Source organism: Melospiza melodia, unplaced genomic scaffold (assembly GCF_035770615.1).
Source record: "Melospiza melodia melodia isolate bMelMel2 unplaced genomic scaffold, bMelMel2.pri scaffold_28, whole genome shotgun sequence".
NCBI classification, from domain to species: domain Eukaryota; kingdom Metazoa; phylum Chordata; class Aves; order Passeriformes; family Passerellidae; genus Melospiza; species Melospiza melodia.
This window is the reverse complement of record NW_026948600.1, coordinates 8953668-8973469: the sequence shown is the minus strand read 5'-3', so window position 1 is coordinate 8973469 and position 19802 is coordinate 8953668.

The window sequence follows — 19802 nt, the reverse complement described above, 5'->3', positions numbered from 1 at the left end:
GAAATTCAAATGCTCTCAGGGAAAGATATGGGGATAGGACTGAGCCCGCAGAGCCAGGCAGTGTTTGCTGGTGATCTGAGCCCTTCCTAAAAATCCTTTGCGGGCTGTCTTAGACACCTGGGGCCAGGGATTCCTTCCAAGCTGGGTCACTTTGGCTGGGCTGAGGGCGGCCCCAGGGCAGAAGGCAGTGTGTGCAAGGGCCCTGGGTGGCACGCTGCAGCACGGTCTCGGTGCCATGGAACGGAACCCGGTGTCCAAGGGCCCTTTGTGACACATGGGAAATAGAAGCTTGCCTGGCTGCTGGGAACACACAATGGGGCAGAACAGGACAGAGCAGTGCCGTGAGGAGCCCCCGCACAGCACACTCATTCCTGTCTGACCCGGAGCTTTTCCGAGGCGTTATTCCTGCAGCTGAGCTCGAGGCCAGATCACAGGACTTGGTGATCCGTGGCCTTCCCAAGGCTTCTCTTCTGCAGCTGCCCTCGAGGGCAGAGCGTGGGACTTGGTGACCCAGAGGCATCTTCCATCTCTGCCACCAGTGACCTCGAGGCTCAAACACAATCCTTGACAGGAGTCTCCTGTCCTTGTGGCAGGAGCCCTCGAGACCACAGTTCAGGACTTTCGGTCCTGCAGCCTTCCGGAGGCTTTTGTCTTGAAGGTGCCTTCCAGGCAGGACTGCAGGACTTTGTGGAGAGCTTTGTGGACAGTTGGCTAGCTGAGAAAGGTCACGTCAACATAATGCAGCTGGTTAAGCTTGAAGGGGACAAGTATAGGAGTCAGTAGTCAGTGTCCAATGACAGGCAAGGACATTGTGACTTTGGTGCAATTGCAGGATAGGGGATAACATCTTTGGCAGAAATATGAAGAATAGTTTCAATAAAATATCCACAAGAATGCAGAAGTAGGCGTAGTTGGCTGATAAGTTACTAACCAATAGTGAGCTCGCCTTTGCAATATGTATGAGCCTCATTAACACCAACATAAAGATGTGTGCCTATCAATAAAGTTTGAGATTTGCTGATCACTCATATTGCGTGCCGCATTTCTCCCACTGATCCCAACAACATGGTGACCCCAATGACGTGATATCGGTAACGGCGACCAGGGTGGATCTGTGAAGGAGTTCGGGTCCTGTCGCAGCAAGGACGGCGAACAAGCACCGCTGAAAATGGGGGAGGTGCCGCACCCTGGCTGACTCAAAGGAGAGCCTGGCCGATATGTGCTGCCGAGACCTTGTGGGGCTGCAACAGCAATGACGTTATTAAAATGGAAAGGCAAGCAGCATATGATTTATTTACTTGCTTTTTAAAAAAGCAACAGGTTAAGGGCATAGATTTGCAGAAAGAACTTCCTGGGTTATTAGCTTACAGGTATGCATAGGGATTCTTCCAAAATCCTCATACAGTTAATGAATTAAGTGAGTGGTGTAAGTTTGGGCATAAGCTGTGGGAGGCCGTTCTAGATGATGATAAAATTGCAAATAAGTTAGGCAAGTTATGGTGAGTGGTGCATAATGAGTTAGTACAATATCAGGTAGAAAAGAAGGCTGCGCAGCAAGCTAATGTGGCTCATGACAAGAATAAAAGTTATGGGGATTGGTCGGATTGCCCGTTACCTCCTGCCACATTGACAGTCATCTTGCCACCAACATCGGCTCCTGCTTCAAGCAGCAACTCACCCCCCATGTGTGCTGTAACAGCATCATCCGCACCTCCTGTGCCCTGGCCAGACCCTCCATCTCCCCCTCCTAGCAATGAGCCCATCCCTGGGGCAGAGTGACCTTGCAGGGGCCATTGCACAAGAGCGGAGGAAGGCATGGGCAGCGGTAGCAAAAGAGATCATGGATTCGGGGGATTGTGAGGCTATGGCAGCAGCTATGGAAGTGGCTTGCCCCGTGGTGTATACTCCTCTGGATGGGGGTGTATTACAGGCAGCAATTACTGCACTAGATTGGAAACTGTTGTCGCAGTTACGGTCCACAGTTAATCAGTTTGGGGTGACCGGTGAGCCCACAAAGCAAGACGTATGGGTAAAATACAGAGATCCCAAAACAGGACAATGGCAAGGTCCTGTTATATTGGGGCCGAGGATATCTTTGTGTTTCTACCCCTACAGGATCCTTATGGGTACCTGCTAAATGGACCCGAGCAGCTGTGTTAGATGGAACCACCAGAACTCCATCAACTGAGCACAGAAGACCGTCAGCGAGTAGAGACGAAGCTGTTGATCATCCTTCGACCAATACTTCTTAAGCTGAAAGGACAGTGTATTTTGGCTATCTACCGAGCGATTGATCGGTGCAAATCCTTAGATTATATACTAAGCCTGCTTCCAGCGCTTTCTACATTTCAATTTAGAGGGCCTAGGAACCTAGCTTGTATTGATTGTCAAAATAGACAGTGTGCTGCATGGGTATTGTTTTTCTGTGGGAGCTGTCAGCAAACTAAGTGGATACATCAGACTCAATTACCTGACTTGTGGTGCAGGAACTGTGAATTTTATTGGCAGTTGGGCTCCTGGCAAGCAGAACTTCAGGCCTTTACAGGATTGCCTGGCTACCAAGGGTTACAGTTGTATGAATCACCAGAAAAGAAAATTATTGCATGGTTTAGGTGGGAAACCCAGCATTTAGTTAAACATGCTTTGAGACAGTCCAAGTCGCATATTTTACAGACTAAGTGTGGTAGGGGTATTCCCCTTTCACAAACAAGTATAATAGGTCCAATTTCTGCAGATCAAGATCCCAACCAAGCGTGGGACAATTGTCTGAGAGACCTAAAGAGGTTAAATCTGGGCAGATCAAGGAGAAAGAAGGGGAAAGGAAAGAAGAGACATTCTTAACGACTTGTGAGAAACATTTTTATCTCCCAAATGTCTGGGTGGTTCAAAGCAGCGCCTGGGGAGACCAGGGTGATGTGGCACTTTTATGCTGTTACCTTGCTAATCCTCACCCTCTTAGCAGACAGTGCAGGTGCTGCCGGAAAAGTTAAAGCTCATCATGCATGGGCCCCACCTTAACCTAAGACTAATATTTGGGTCACCCTGGCAAACTTAACTAACCAGGAGGCTATTTGCCTGTCATTATCTTCTCCTGGTAATCCATTTACAACTTGCTTGATTGGGCTACCAGCAGATCCCTGGCCATGTCCCTCAGGTGTACCCACCTGCAAAACTGACAATCCCAGGACAAGTGTAGATAATTGGGACCAATGGGTTTCTCACTTCCCCATAGCACAACAGGAACCCCAAGAATTGGAGCTGTTAGGTTCAGCGATGGCAGACGCATGCATTAATTTTAACCATAGAAGCCAGCTTTCAGCCAAGAACCATTCCATTATTGTAACATGGCTGTGTATCGTAATGCAACAGCTTGGTGCAATTATACCACAGGGAAAGTGTCAATCTCATCAAATGACCCTATTCAAGTCATTTCAAGTGCCAGCAGGTTACTTCTTAATATGTGGGGACCATGCTTGGCCTGGTGTCCCATCAATGCTGTACGGGGGGACATGTACAATAGGATGGCTGTCTCTGCTTACACCCAATATGTCCATGATATTAAACATGAGCCGCCACCGTTATCGACATAAGAGAATGATGCATGCATTTACTGCTGACTGTAAGGAGATGTAAAATTTTGGTCCCCAGGGGCCATAATTGCAGCATCCTTTCTGACTCTAGGGGTGGCAGCTGCAGGTGCCCGTGGTGCCCTAAATAAGTTGGGATGCTGGCTTGCAAAGCAAACCAATGCCACCTCTTTGGCACTTTCTAGCCTTTTGCTTGATGTTGATTCTATTTGTCATGCAATGCTTCAAAATAGAGCTGCGATTGACTTTCTTTTACTTGCACAAGGCCATGGCTGTGAAGAATTTGAGGGCACGTGTTGCACGAATCTTTCTGACCATTCGCAGTCCATCCATGCCCAGCTCGCTGAATTGCGAAGGTTAACTGGAAACTTACAGGTAGAATCAGGTTTCGGTATTGATGGATGGCTCTCATCGTTAGGCCTGGGGTCATAGTTACGTTTTGTTGTAAAGTTAGCATTATAGTGGGCATTATAGCTCTGTTAGTAGTGTTAATTTTGCCGTGTTTTTGCATGTGCTTACAGAACATGGTGCAAAGGATGATATCTGCTGCATTTAATCAGACTATGCTTGTCCAACAGAAAAATGGGGGAAGTGTGGAGAGCTTTGTGGACAGTTGGTTAGCTGAAAAATGTCACATCGACATAATGCTGCTGGTTAAGCTAGAGGGGACAAGTATAGGAGTCAGCAGTCAGTGTCCAATAACAGGCAAGGACATTGTGCCCTTGGTGCAACAACAGGATAGGGAAGAAGATCTTAGGCAGAAATATGAAGAATAGTTTCAACAAAATATCCACCAGAATGCAGAAGTAGGCGTAGTTGGCTGATAAGTAACTAACCAATAGTGAGCTCGCCTTTGCAATATGTATGAGCCTCATTAACACCGACATAAAGATGTGTACCTATCAAGAAAGTTTGAGATTTGCTGATCACTCATATTGCGTGCTGCATTTCTCCCACCGATCCCAACAAGGAACTGCCAAGATCAGAAATGTTTTGAGGCAGAGCATGTTATGTTGGGTTTGGGTGTCTCTGCAATAAAGAAAGCAGGGAATAAACCCTTGGAACAATGAAGCAGAGCAAAAGTGGAACATTTGGATTATCAATTTGTTCCCTACAGCTATCAGCCATCTGAATTAGGGGGTCATCTTCTGGGTAATGCAAAGCTTCTTTTACTTCCACCGCCTGGTGCCATTGTTTGTGTCCCAGTACTTGGTTTGATGTGAAGAGAATTAAATAAAATCCCACACAACAAGCTGCAACTCAGAACTCAGTGGGAATTACAGAAATAAAGGCCTTGAAAAGTAGCTTTGGAAAGGGTCTCCTTCCTAGACAGTGTGAAACGCTCAGGCCTGGCCCAGCTGGGCTTAGGGCCAGCTGCCCTTGGGAAGGGAATGGAAGGGGATGGAGTTGGGCTGGGGTTTTGCAGCCATGGAAACGAGAGAACCATGGTGAGTGTGTCACAAAGGGGCAGCCCCACGCTGGGTTGGTGCAGGTTGTGCTGGACAGGGCCCCAGTGGCAGCAGACGTGTTTCGCTCTGCTTCTCTGTGCCGAGCGCCGGCGATTGAAGTAACCTGGCCTTGTTCAAAGGCTGGGACCGAGCTCCCGGCGCTGACTGCTCTGAGAGTGTTCCCAAACTCAAACCCAGACACTTCTGCCAGCAGAAGCACGGGTTCACACATGGATTTTACTGGAAAAGGAAAGACCCCTGAAGGAAAAGGTGAGGATAGGAAGGAGCTGAAAGGCTGGAGCCAAATGGAAAAAAAAATCCCCCCAGATTTCAGAGAAAACTGGTGCATGGTGGTCAGTGCTGGCTCTGTGTCAGAGTAGGTGGCTAACAGCTACAGGTGATCCTGCAAGGACACCCATGTCGTCACAACATTCTGTCATTAGTTTACTCAGTTTTCTCCATTTTGACAGTAGCCAAATCCCTCATACGGTCAGCCAAAACAGGGACTGTGGCCACAGCTGACCACAGATTGGACATGGTCATGAGATGGAAGTCCTCTTGCTTTCTTTGCCATCTTAGTGAGCATTGGGCCTCACTACAGATAAATTTCCCATTCTTCCTCTGTTCGCTGATCGAGTCCAACCCTGAAGGTGGGATTACGGTGCTATAGAAGCACCAATAAGGCCTGCCTGCTTGCTGAGAGGTCTTTGTGGTTTTCAGAAATAACAGTCACAGCTGTGTGGGTTTTTTTCTGTGGATTAACAGCCCAGCCTTAAGAAAGAATCTTTTTTCCCCTCTTATCATTGGAGCCTTCTATCTTTCCCTTCAGACTTGCTAACTCAATACTGCTCAGAGGAATTAAATGCAGGCTAATTCCATAAGAAATAAAACCAAATAAAATTTCTCAAGAATTAAAAATTATTCCCCTTGTGTGCCACACCCATTAGATGTGTTGATGATAAAGGTGGGAGTTCACTTAACTCACTTCTTCCCTTTAAGCATGGCTCAGCCTCGCATAGAGGTGAGATTGGATGTGAGCTATTCTCTGTTGGCAGGAAGGGTCTTGTGGCAGCCCAGAGAGGCTGTGCACATTGCCAGGGAACAGCTGTGCCCTGCACGTGCCCCTGCAATGAGCTGTGCTGCTGCCAGTGCCCCTGGAGCTGTGGGGCTGCTGAGCTGTGGGGCAGGCAGAGGAGCAGGAGGGTGCATGTGCAGCTGAGCCATTCCTGGAGAGCACAGGGCTCTGGGCTCCCTGATGTCCCAGGGCAGCCCAGAGGCCAGGCTGTGCCTGTGCCAGCTCTGGGCAAGTGGCTCAGGGTTGTGCCCTGGCCTGCCTCAAGTGCCTGCCAGCAGGAGCATGTTTAGCTGTGCAACTGTTTAGAAGTTTGCGGAAAATATGTCCCATGAAATATGGAGCTTCAGCTGCTTTAGGTTTGCATTGTGGCCTCTGTTAAACTTTATGTCTCAGTTTTGCAGATCTGACTGGTTACCGTCTTACCAAGAAGTTTTCTCCGGACACTTCCGATGTTCCCTCACCCACAAAGTCCTTGTCTTCCATCCAGAAGAGCTCTCTTTCCTCCAAGCTCAGGAAGAAGCTGCTGCCTGTATGGAGAGTGTTTGAAGAATAGGATTGACGTGTTAGGCTTGATAGTTACAGATGTACATATGTTCTGATCTTTAAATGTAGTTTTGAATTAATGTCTTTTGATTCTGTCTTTAAGTTTTGATGACATATTTTTAATTGTATATTTTTTATTTTGATGATGAAAAAAAAGTAAAAAATTAATAACATTTAAATAAACCAGGAGGAGAATGTGAGACCAGGACCTGCTAGCCTAGAGATTATGGGACTGCAGCTCACTCAATGTGCCAGTGTCTCACTACATCCTTTCCTCATTGGGCCTCTCCTCTTCCTCTTTGGCCATGTTTTCTTTGTGTCATTTGTGCTGCTCTTTGTTACTTAGCATTACAACAGAGTCACCTGTTGACCTGTTTGGGGGACAATGGATCCAAAAGATCCTGTCTAGTCAATAGTTTTCTACCTAGGTGTGTTCTGTGCTCACCAAAGGCCTGAGCAAAGAAACCAAGAGAAGTGTGCCCAAATCCCAAAGCTTTGCTCCTTTGCAATCTCCCACAGATCTGGCTCACAGGTGTCTTCAATCACAATTCCATAGGTAAGAAGAGGTTGTGTATTTCACTGGGAAATGATGCACTGCTTTGGCAAAGCCACCTGTATGTATATTTACCCAGGACAGCAGCCCAGCCGTGTTGTTTGCCCCTTGTTTGCAGAAGGATGAGTGCACTGGGAGGCCAATAACAAGTGACAAGGGTTCCTCCAATCTGCACTGCAGCCTGGGTGCCATTCAGCCCAGAGCTAGGGGATCATTTGTTCCCATGGACCAGTGCTTGCCAGTGGAATGAATTGCTGCACAGCTGGAAGAAGCAATTCTGGATTCAGCTCCAGCTCTTGGTGGGCTGCATGATCATTGACAATGCTGCCCTTCCAGAAATTATTCTGCAGTTTCCTTTCATAGTCATTTGAAGCTTTGAAACTTCACATTTCAATTTGCTTTGCCTTAGGGAAAAACTTCTGGGCCCAGAGCAAACTGTAACCTTCTGACAGCAAAGTCCTCATGGTTGCCAGCCTCTGATGTCACACAATGTCACCTGGCTGCATGTGTTTGTCCCTGCCTAGCTCTGGGTCTAGTCCTGGCCTAGTAAAGCCCAGGCAGGGTGGCACATTGCAGGGAAAACTGGTCCATGAGCTTATGGGGTTGGCATCAGCAGCAGCGTGAATGTGCCCTTTGGGGACTTCTCTGGAGACAAAATTAGGGACCTACTCCATGCCACAGTATTCTCTTACATCTTTCTGAAATATCCTAGAAAAGGCTGTGAAACTTCACATCTCCTTGCACTCCCACTGTTTGAAGAGGGGCATTTTTGTCCCTTCTCAAAGTCATTGCTTTTGTACACCAGAAACATGAACATCCACCAACAGGAATGATGCATGGTCCTGCTGCTGCTGCAGAGGACTGGGCAGTGCAGACCTGGGTGTTACCAATATGAGCACTTAATTAGCATTTCATGCTCCTTCAAGCTGTCCAGATCCCAGGGCTTTTTGTTTCAAAGCAGCCACTGCACCATCTCTAGGGAAGAACAGGAACTGGGAAACAGCGACTGCCAGCCTTGCAGGGGTGTGGGGGAAAACCTGAAGTGTCAGCATCAAAAGATGAATGGGAAGAGTGTAATTGCCAAAGCAAACACTTCATTAGGATAGCAGGAGCAGTTCTTTACTGCATACTTGCATGAAGATCATTTGGGATCTCCTTTTATTGTCTCATGCAGAAAAGGAGCTCTTAATAATACCACGCTACTTAAACCAGATTGGGATGTAGCTCTGTAGTGGTTCACAATGAAGCAGACGGCCTGCTTTGTCACTGCCAGCCCTGCTGAGCCTGCGAGGGACTGTAGTGTATCCCATGCCTGTTTTGCCTCCAAGCAGAGCTTGGTTTTCCTTATTAGTGTGGAGTAAATACAAGAGTAATAAAATGGAAAATTGAACTGGCCACTTTGGAGGATATGCTCATGCTTTCGCATGTCAGTCCTGTACCTCATGCTCCCAAGACTTGTTACTCATCATGAAATATTTTAACAAAAAAATCTCAGCTCTCATGTTACACCTGAATAAAATTGCACAAGATCATCAAGAATTCTGCTGTCAGGAACAAGACAAGAGCCTTCCGACACTCACTTGCAGCTGTCCTGGATTGTTGCAGCCCTTTGTGCAAAGCTGCTGCAGACAGAGTGTTTGGAGTTGGTTTGGGCCTGTATGAAAGGTCTGTGGAGCAGTGTGCAGGGCTCTCCTGGCAGGAAACTGTTTGTCCAAGCCCAGGGACATGGTGCCGGCAGGAGCGGAGCGGCCCCGCTCCCAGCCCGAGAGTCTGTGAGCTGAGCCACGCCGGGGAGATAAGGCAGCGAGGGGCTCCAGCCCTGCTGCTTCACTGCCCTGCCCGCTCCATGGAGCTCTGCCATGGGAGAAAGCCGACGCCGGACGAGCCCCCGAGCTTCCATCAGCTGCTGGAACTGCTCCATGACAGCTCCTGTTCTTCCGAGAGAGACCCCGGCGCCTTCTTGTAACGCGAGTCATGGGGGGATTCTGTTTGTTAATAAACTGTTGGGGGTTTTCCACTTTCATCTATTAGTAATAATTTCCTATTGCTGGAAAGGGATTGTTGGAACACTTTAGAGGAGACAATTTATTGCACAATATCCTGTTTGAAGTTGTCTGAAACTGTGTGAGACAGATGGCTTCACACAGGAGCATCCCCAAGGCTGCTGAGGGGAAGGCACAGAGGAAGACAAACCCAGTATTTCTGAGGGAACTCCTTGACACCAAACCAACCTGAGCTGTCAAACAGCATACCTGATGTTTCGAGACATGGGCCAAAGGGGAAACCTTTCACTGTGTTTGGTCCAGGCTGGGCTATGCTCGAGGCAATGGTGTGTCAGTGGGTTGGATAATACTCTTTTCTTGACCTAGAGATGGGGCAACTGAGAGGTGTTTTAAAAACTTTTATTCCATTTTCAGTCTCATGAGAAGGGTGAGAATACATATGTTATAATTCACGCCATCACAATTAGAAGCCAACTATTTCCTAATTACAGTATTTCTTGGTCTATCAGCTTTTTGCCATGCCATGTTGTAGATGCCTTAAAGCCAATTATTTAAAACTACCCCTTGTGGGTCCCAATGCATCTTTCATAGCTCTGTTTTTCTAAAATCTTATTTGCAAAGCCATCTTTTGAAACTTTTTTCCAGCTCCATTTCTCTCTCAACAATATCTGTCCTATTCCATGGCCCTTTTAAGTTAGCATTTCTTGTCTCAAGATTTATATACAGATTCATACTTTGTAGGCCTTCTATTATGCCCTAAAAGCTTTCTAGATATCCATTTCCACATCAGTGCACTTGGCTCCTTCTCTCCTCATTGTGCCTGGCAAGCACAGGAGCCCAGAGCTCCTGCAGAACCCATCACAGCACTCAGTGGGAGCAAACTTGTGTCCAGTCCTCGCCTGGAGCTGTGGTGCCCAGCATTCCACCACACTGGATGAGGAACTGTTCCTGCTCTTTCAGAAGGAGCTAAGGAGGTTTGGCCTTCAGATCAATTGTCTGCAGGCTCCTGCAGTGCCTGGTGCTGCTCCCTTGCCAGAGGCACCCCAGGCCAGGGGGGCACATCTGGGCTGCTGTGTCTGCCTCTGGGGCTCCCTGTTCTGGGCAGTGAGGAGGAGCTGCAGAGGCTCTGCAGGACTGACAGGATGGGCTTTGGGGCTGGCAGGAGAAGCTGAGGGACCTGGGCTGCTGGAGCTGCTGAAGAGGAGGCCCAGGGCTCCTCCTGCAACTGCTTCAAGGGTGGCTTCAGAGAATCCCAGAATCAGCAAGGGTGGAAGAGGCCATGGAGATCATCAAGTCCAACCTGTGCCCTGACATCACCTTGTCTCCCCTGAGCCTCCTCCAGGATAAACAACTGCAGGTCCCTCAGCCACTCCTCACAGGACTTGTGTTGTTCCAGACCCCTCACCAGCCTTGTTGCCCTTCTCTGGACACGCTCCAGCCCTTCCATGTGCTTCCTAAATAAGGGGGCCCAGAACTGGAAACAGCACTCAAGGTGCTGCCCAAGCAGTGCTGAGCACAGGGGAAGAATCCCTGCCCTGCTCCTGCTGGCCACACCATTCCTGATCCAGGCCAGGAGCCATTGGCCTTCTTAGCCACCTGGGCACACTGCTGGCTCATGTCCAGCCTGTTGTCCCTCAGTCCCTGCTGGTTCCTTTCTGCCTGGCCGCTGTCCAGCCCCTCTGGCACCTTGTTGAGGGAGGGATGCAGGGAGGGAACGTGTCCAGATCCAGTCCTTCCTGAAATGTGGTTTTTGCTGGCACTGCCAGTTCCCAGATCTTGATATTTCCTTATTCTGGCACAGCCCAAGTGCAGCAACTTGCTGGCAAAGAAAGCCAAAACCAAGAAAAGACCTGGTACCTACAGCAACCCGATCTCATGTTTGCTGACACCCCCAGTACCCAGATCTGGAGTTTTTAAGATGCCTGCACAGCATAATTCCAGCAATTTGCTGGCACAGAAAATAAGCATCTGGCAATTTCCCAATGCTGGCACATTCCACACCAAGATCTGGTGTGTGCTGGCACTGCCAGTGCCCACATCTGGCAATTTCCCTCTTCTGGCACCACCCATATCCAGAATTTGCAGGCAAAGAAAGCTAAAACTTGGCAAATTCCCCTTGCCAGCACCGCCTAATCTGGAATTTGTTGGCAGCAGGATCACACGAAAGATGGAAGGAAAGAAGGAAAGAAAAGAGGAAGGCATCCAGATCCAGTCCTTCCTGGAGCCTGGAGCCTGGAGTGGGCTGTTTGCTGGCACTGTCAGTGCCCAGATCTGGAAATTTCCCTAATTTGGCACAGCCCAAGTGCAGCAATTTGCTGGCACAGAAATCCAAAACCTGTGGCAGCTTCCTGCTACTGGGTCTGGCACCACCCACATCTTGTATTTCCTGCACCAGAACCCAGATATGGAAATTTCTCAGTGCCAGCAGAATCTGGCAGATTTCTGTCTCTGCCAATGACACCACCCAGATCTGGTGTTTGCTGGCAGCGCCAGCGCCCAGATCTGTAAACTTCCTGGTGCTGGCACAGCCCAAGTCCAGTGATTTGCTGGCACAGAAAGCCAAAATTTGGAAATCTGCAGGTTCTGGCTCCAGCACCATCCAGCTCTGGTGTTTGCTGGGACCGCCAGTGCCCAGATTTGGAAATTTCCTGATGCCTTCACAGCCCAGGTCTAGCAATTTGGTTTTAGCTAGCTTAGGAAAAGAAGTTCCTTGGACTGTGACTTTCCTTTTTCTTGGAACTGTTTAAACCTGCTCTGGACTGAAAACCCAGACAAACACCGGCAGCTCACACCTGTGGCCCACCGAGCTCTGGGACGCTGCATTCCAGCGCCAGAGGGACTTAGAAGAGACGGAGTGAGCCAACTACAACCCACAAAAAGGACTTTCTGAATTTTCCATCTCTTCAGCACTGTCAGAGGTTTTATTTAATATTATTCATTTTTCATGCTTGTGAATACTTTACTTGTTATATAAACTGTTTTTTTTTTTTTTCACTTTTCTTGAGGGAAGTCTTTTCCTGAACTAGTAGGGGTAGGGGACACTTGAACTTGCTCTCTAGATGGACCCCTTTTGGAGATTTCCTCCCAAAATTTGCCCTATACCAGCACAAACAGTCATCATGAAAATTTCACCAGTGGCATAATTTCCTGGTGGCAAATCTTGTGACAGAAGCTTGACCTTGTTCTCCATGAGAGATTCTTGGGAAGAGCAGACAGGAGAAGATTCCTGGAAATCTGAAACAGCTTTCCAGAAGTGAAATGAAAATGAAAGAAACAATCCAAGATGTTTTCCTCTATTTATTTCTATGTTCCCCTTTTCCATGTTGCACTACTTCTCCATCCCAGTAATTCCAGATGCACAGCACCTCTAAGATCGGTGACTTAGTGATTTTTAGACACTCTAAAATACCATGAGCCACACACAGTTTTCCTTCTCCTGTTTTTACAGGAAAGCAACACTGGAGATGTAAGTGCAGTGCTTGGGTCATGTAGGAATCCTACCCCAAGGGAAGGTGGCCAGACAGTGTTTGACCCTCAGCAAGGACAATGCACAGCAGCAAGCGAGGGGATTGCTGTTCACAATCCCCTCACACTGGTGCAGGAGTCAGGGCTCTGCATCCGGGCTCAAGGCTGCAAAGTTCCCGTGTTTGGACAGACGGAGGGGCTGTCCCCGGGGCGCGCGGGGCTCGAACGTGGGGCTCGTGGGGCGAGCGGGGAACGGACACGGGGACGAACGGCCCCGGTGCCTCAGTTGCAGCGGCGACAGCAGCAGCGGCGGCAGCAGCGGCGACAGCAGCAGCAAAAAGAGATATTCTACAGCACTCTTTCTCTTTCACTCTTTCTTTCTCTCTCTCTCCCTTTCCCACTGTCGGGCACCCTTCTCTCGGGGTCCCTTGCCCGGCACCCCTCTCCTCTCCCCGCCTCCCTCTCCCCTTGCCGGGCGGGGCCATGTCCCCGGCCCGCCCCCGGCCCCGGCCCCGGCTCCTCCCGGAGCCAGCGGAGGACACACGCGGCGCGGCCGCTCCCGCCGCCTCCGCTGCGGCTTCCCCGGCCCGAGCTCCGCCGCTCGGCAGCGCGGCCGCCGGCCCCGAGCCTCCCGTGCCGCGTTCCGAGGAGCGAACGCCGGGGCATGGCCGGCCCGGGGTGGGTGAGGGGCGCTCGGGGGCCGTTGCTGGCCCCGGGCCGAGCTCTGACAGCCGCGTCCCGCCCGCAGGGAAGGCGCAGGAGGCCCTGCAGGAGCGGCACCGGCTGGGATCGCTGCTGGGGCGCGCTCCAGGCACAGCCATGGAGCAGAGAGCCCCGAGAGCGCCCAAGCTGGTCTGCGTGGAGGACGAGGAGGAAGAAGGCCCTGGAGCTGCCCCAGCACAGGACACGGAAGAGGCGGTGCCATTCAGTCCACCACAGGAGGGTGAGTGGTAGAGCTGGGCTGCAGGGCTGGAGCCTGCAGCCAACTTGGCGCCATGCCATGCCATGCCATGCCATGCCATGCCATGCCATGCCATGCCATGCCATGCCATGCCATGCCATGCCATGCCATGCCATCCTCTGGGGAAATGCCCACGGACAGGACAGGGGCAGGGCAGACACCCCGCAGTGGCCGTGCTCCATCCCCCTGGAGCATCCCGGGGCTCTCCCTGCCTGGGGAGCGCAGGGCTGGGCTGTGTTCTCCGGCCTCTCCCGCAGCCCCTTAGCTCTGGCTGCGCTCGCTCTTTGCCAGATGCAGCCAAGGACCGGACTCAAGAGCAGGAATCCAGCCGTGGCCTCTTCCGCAGAGCAGTGCAGGTACCTGTGGCCATCCCCCCTGGGCTAGGCCTGTTGGCACTGCTCAGCCGAGTCCCATGCTTGGAGCAGGCCATGGAACGTCCCTCTCTTCCCACCCTTCCTTCTACTGCAGACACTGCGGAGGCTCCTGCGCCTTGGCCGCACAAAGACCAGCAGCGCCGGCACCAAGGGCACGGCCCAGCCCGACTCCAGGCCTGGCCAGTTGCAGGCAGAGCCTGCTGCCAGCTCAGCATCCTTGGAGCTCGCAGCAGCCTCTGAGCAGGACACGGCCCAGGGCAGGGCGGAGGCTGGCATGGCCCTGACTGAGGGCACGGCCACCACCCACACCCAGGCTCAGGGCATGCCAGACACTCAGGCCATACCCACACTGACCGGGACTCCAGCGCCCACTATGGAGGTTTTCCAGAAGGTTGCTGCTTCCCCAAAGCAGGTAAGCAGCCTGGGGCCGGGGCTGAAGGCCTCCCAGGATCATGTGACTCCTCAATCTAAGTCTGCTGGACCCCCTTAGCCTTTGAGGTCATCATAGTGGGGTGGGAAGGCAATCACTTCTTGGGGGAAGCTGGGCAAGTTGCTCCCTTGGACAGCACACCAAGTCTTCCCCATGCCGCCTCCTCCAGGTGCAAGCCACAGTCAGGGACATTCTCTGGAGACTGGCGTCCTGTGTCACCATGGACGGCGGGCTGCACATGGAGATTCTGAGCCTGACAGAGGAACACCCTGCTCAAGTGGTGATGAGCCTCCTGCGCTGTGCCCCAACGTGTGACAGGTACAGAGCACAACTGCCTCGAGAGCTCGGTGTTCACCAGCCCCTAGGGCCCCTCGCCCTATACAGCCTGTCCAGCGGGCTCTGCCAGACAGGCAGAGAGCTGCGGGAGCCTCAGGCCCCTCTGTTTCTTGAGGCTCTGCCATGGCCTCCCCCTGCCCCTCAGGGCACCGGGGCTCTGTCCCCCAGCCCCACACAGCTGCACGGGGCACGGTGCTTATTGGAAAAAAGAGGCTCCCAATATTACCAGTTAGATTGTGCCTGGGCCAGTCTGACCCTCGCTGCTGGGCCAAAGGCAGCAACTGCGGTGTATCACCGCAGAGATACCTTGGCTTGCTGGTGGTTGCAGCTGGGCACTGAACAAGTCCAGGCTTGTAAGGGACCCCGTTACCTCAGGAGGGATAGCTTCAGGCGATGGTGAAGAGAAAAAGGAGATGGATTCTGCTGGAGGGTTTAATGTCCAGAGGTTTATTCCATGGTTACAGAGGTCTGAACGTGAGGAACTGCTCCAACAGAACAATGACCGCATGGTCTGATCACCTTTTTAAGCTCAGGGACAGGGGGAGGGGAGGTACAGGTGAGCCACCAACCAGGTGAGAGGGGCAGGGTCTCAGGGGAAGATGACACCCAGACAGGCCAATGACCTCTAGGCATAGGGGCATCCTTTAAACTTGACCAACCACACGACGCCGTGCTGGAACGTTTAGCCTGATTGACAGGACTCACTCAGCATGGGGGCAAGGGGGAAGGGATAGACGTATAGGCACACCTGGGAAAGTGACCTGGAAGGCCAAAATGGGACATCACAGCACACCACAACATCTCCCCCTAGTTTTGTTTAAAAAGAAGAGGACTATGTTTGTGGTGCAGAATGATTGCCAAACCATGGTTGGTAAATCAGTTCTTCCTCTACAGGAGGGTCAGTGTTTTCTACTGAGGCTTCCAGGTCATCCATTGGAGCACTGAGGGCTTCCAAATGGTAGACTTCAGGAGGGGGAGATGAGCTTGAAATTAACTTGAGCACCATGCGTTTGATTAATCCAAAAACAATGCTATAAACTACAATAACTATAACTAAAATAAACAGAACTAAAAACACAGTTTTTAGAATAGATCCCAACCAGCCCGAGAGTCCCCAGCCTTTGAACAGTTCATTCAGCCAGTTGTCAGTTTCTCTGTTGATGTCTGAGAGCCGTTGTCAAGGTAGTCCATATGTGGTTTGGGCTGAGGAACTATGCAGGAGGTCACAGGTGGGATGATCACGAGTAGGACGAGAAGCAGGCTCGGTCTCGTGGCATCTCGAGGCTACACACGAACAGTGGGATCTAAACTGGTACAAAAACTTGAAACAAACATATATTATAAACTATTCCAGATAGGAGGCTTAAATGGAATTTCCTCCAGAGAACACGGGCGGCGTTTTCTTCTCCAGGCAGCATGAGCAACCTGGGATGCTTCTGTAGATTTCTCTGAGACCTTGGGAACATAGGGCTTTATCCATTTGGAAGGAACCCACCTTAAACCAGAGGGGGTGGATACACAGGCATATCCACGTCCCCAAGTAACCAATTTGTAGGGTCCCACCATTTTCCAAGTCTCAGGGTCCTTTACTAAAACTGGAGGTTTTTCTTTCATTAACCTATGATTGCTCCCCCCAAAGTGGCGTAGGATGGGTGGGTTCAGGCTGTCAAAAGAACAATTCAGAAAATTTATTGTGAATAGCGCCCTGGATAACCGGATGTGGGGAGGTTCTACCTTCAGAATCTGTTGTTGCTGGTCCAGGACCCTTTTAATATCACGGTGAGTTCTTTCTACAATGGCTTGACCTGTAGGGGAGTAGGGGATGCCAGTTTTGTGCTCTACTCCCCATTTCTGCAGGAAGCTCCCGAATTCCTTGGATTTGTAAGCAGGCCCATTATCAGTTTTCAGCTCCTTGGGGATGCCCATGAAAGAAAAAGCCTGTAAGAGGTGCTTAATAGCATCAATAGATGATTCTCCTGTGTGGGCAGAAGCATAGACCGCTCCAGAAAAGGTATCTACACTAACATGAACATATTTCTGTCGTCCAAAAGACTGTATGTGTGTTACATCTGTTTGCCACAGTTCACAACTGTTCAGTCCCCTTGGGTTTGCTCCCGTACTCACTGTAGGGAGTGCATGTTGTTGGCAATTTGGGCATGTGGCCACAATCGCTTTGGCCTGTTCTCGAGTGATGTTAAACTGACGAACCAGGCCAGGTGCATTTTGGTGGAAAAGCTGGTGGCTGATTTTTGCCTGTTCAAAAACATTTGGGAGAGTGGCCATCACTGCAGGTGCAGCAAGAGCATCTGCCCTTCTGTTGCCTTCAGCGATAAACCCTGGCAAGTCAGTGTGTGACCTGACATGCATCACATAAAATGGTTGCTCTCGGTGAGTGACTAACTTTACCAGTTTTGAGAGCAATTCGAAAAGAGCGATGTTAGACACATCTTGCAGTATTGCTTGATCTGCCCTGGATACTACTCCTGCCACATATGCAGAGTCTGTAATCAGATTAAATGGTTCTGAGAACCTTTCAAAGGCCCTAACAACTGCAGCCAATTCAGCAACCTGAGGTGAACCTTCCACCTCAGCAATGTCTGTCTCCCACTGCTGGGTTTGAGGATCCTTCCAAGTCATAACAGACTTGTGGGATCTCCCGGATGCATCTGTGAAGACAGTTAGAGCCCTTTTTAAAGGTCTCCTACTTAGAGCACTTCTCAGTTTTAAGGTAAATTGAACATCTTGTTCAAACAATTTGTGAGCGGGCCGCGCTACCGAAATTTGTCCTGAGTAGGAATCCAGAGCAAACTGCAACACTTCATTTTCTTGAAACAATTGTTCCAGTATTTTCATAGTATTTTGACCTGATTTTAACTCAACTGGAATGTGAATGCACTTAAAATCACATCCTGCTAACTCCCTGATCCGGGTCCTTGCTTTCCGGATCAGTTCTGCTACCAGCTCCTGAGGCTTTGTCAGTCTCTTGGACCTTTTGTGACTGAGGAAAACCCATTCTATGATCAAGAGAGGGTCCCTCTGGTCCCGGTCCTTTTTTGGTGTGTTCTTTGCCTTAAGTGTTTGTTTTTCCTCCCACTGGAAAATAATTCCATGGAGGTGTGGCAACTTACCTAGGATGATAAATTTGAATGGCAGGTCAGGCCGGCATCGGTTGGCCTGTCTTGTGGACATTGCAATCTGAACCTTTTCTAGAGCTTTCCGTGCCTCTGGGGTAACAGACCTAGGAGCACCTGGGTCCTCTCCCCCTTTCAATAAATTGAAAAGAGGGGCAAGGTCTTCATTAGTCAGACCGAGCCATGGTCTTACCCAGTTCAAAGACCCACACAACTTGTGGACATCCGCAAGGGTCTTGATCTTTGGATTGATTTCTAGTTTTTGAGGAACAGTGGTCCTATTTCCAATTTCTAAGCCCAAATACTTCCAAGGTGGCATCTTTTGAATTTTCTTCTCCTGGAGCTCGAACCCTGCAACAATCAATGCATCGATCGTTAGGTCAAGCGCATGCGTGAGTAAATCATCATTGGGGGCACACACAAGGATATCATCCATATAATGATAGATGATGGCCTTCTCTGTGGCTGCACGTACTGGGGAAAGCAGGGAAGACACATACCACTGGCAGATAGCTGGAGATACCTTTAATCCCTGAGGAAGAACGGTCCAATGGTACCTTTTCATAGGGGATTCCATATTAATAGAAGGAACTGAGAATGCAAAACGCGGTGCATCGTCAGGGTGCAAGGGGATTTGGAAAAAACAATCCTTAATATCAATAACAGCTAATTTCCAGTCTTGGGGAAGCATTGTTGGGGATGGCATACCAGGTTGAGGAGAACCCATATCTTCAATTACATTATTAATTTGTCGGAGATCACAGAGGAGCCGCCATCTCTTTTTGTCAGCTTTTTGGATGACAAACACTGGAGAGTTCCATGGGGACATGGTCTCCACAATGTGGCCCTTTTTTAATTGCTCTTCCACTAGTTCTTCAAGCACCTTTATTTTTTGTTTACTTAGCGGCCACTGTTTCACCTGAACTGGTTTGTCTGTTATCCACTTCAGTTTTTGGGTGGGGCGCTGTTGTTCAGTTACTGCTGTACAAATATGCTGTGGAGAGTCTGGAATATCAATTGTGACACCCCACTGGGCCATTAAATCTCTCCCTAACAAAGGTTCTGAATAATCCAACACAAATGGACGGATATTAGCCAATTGTCCGTTTGGTCCCTCAAATTGAATAATGCTTTTGGATTGTCTTGCCAATTGCAGACCTCCTACACCTTGAAGGTGACCGGCAACATTCTGCAAAGGCCAATGTGCTGGCCAGTCTTGTACTGGAATTACTGTGCAGTCTGCACCTGTGTCTACAAGCATCTCAATGCGTTTAGACTCCCCACCCCCACTGACATTACACCATAATTTGGGTTTGTCTTTTCCAATAACTTGGACCCGGGCGACTGTGGGCCCTTGTTTTTTGATATTTTCAGGTAAAGATGGCACAGGGATAGCTTGTGCAACAATTTGTCCCTTGGGAAGAAACAGAGGTGGGTGGAAACAGTGCAGGCCGAGAACGAATTGCTCAGGATCTGATGTTGTCATTCCCGGAGCAATTTCGATCTCTTGTGGTGTGTGTTTGGTGTCCCCAATGACGATGTACTTACAACGAATCCGGTTCCAAGTACCTTTCTGTTCAGGATTTACAGACACAAAATGCCAATCAGTGTCCTCCAGATGGAGTGACTCAGTCAGCTGCAACCTGTAAGGCTCATTGACAGAAGATGTGGTTAACACAGGATCACTTAAATCATACACAGTCTTTGAAGCACCTGCTTCACTTACACAATCATTAATATTATCGCGCGCTTGATTTGTTTTGCTACCCTTATTCCCTTGGCCTGCTCTTTTTGTGTATACGCGCCTGGCAGGCCGGCGCTGGCTCTTCAGTTTTTTTGTTGTTGTTGACCCCCAGGGAGGGCTTGGAATTCTCCTCCCCTGCCATTTCTAAATTC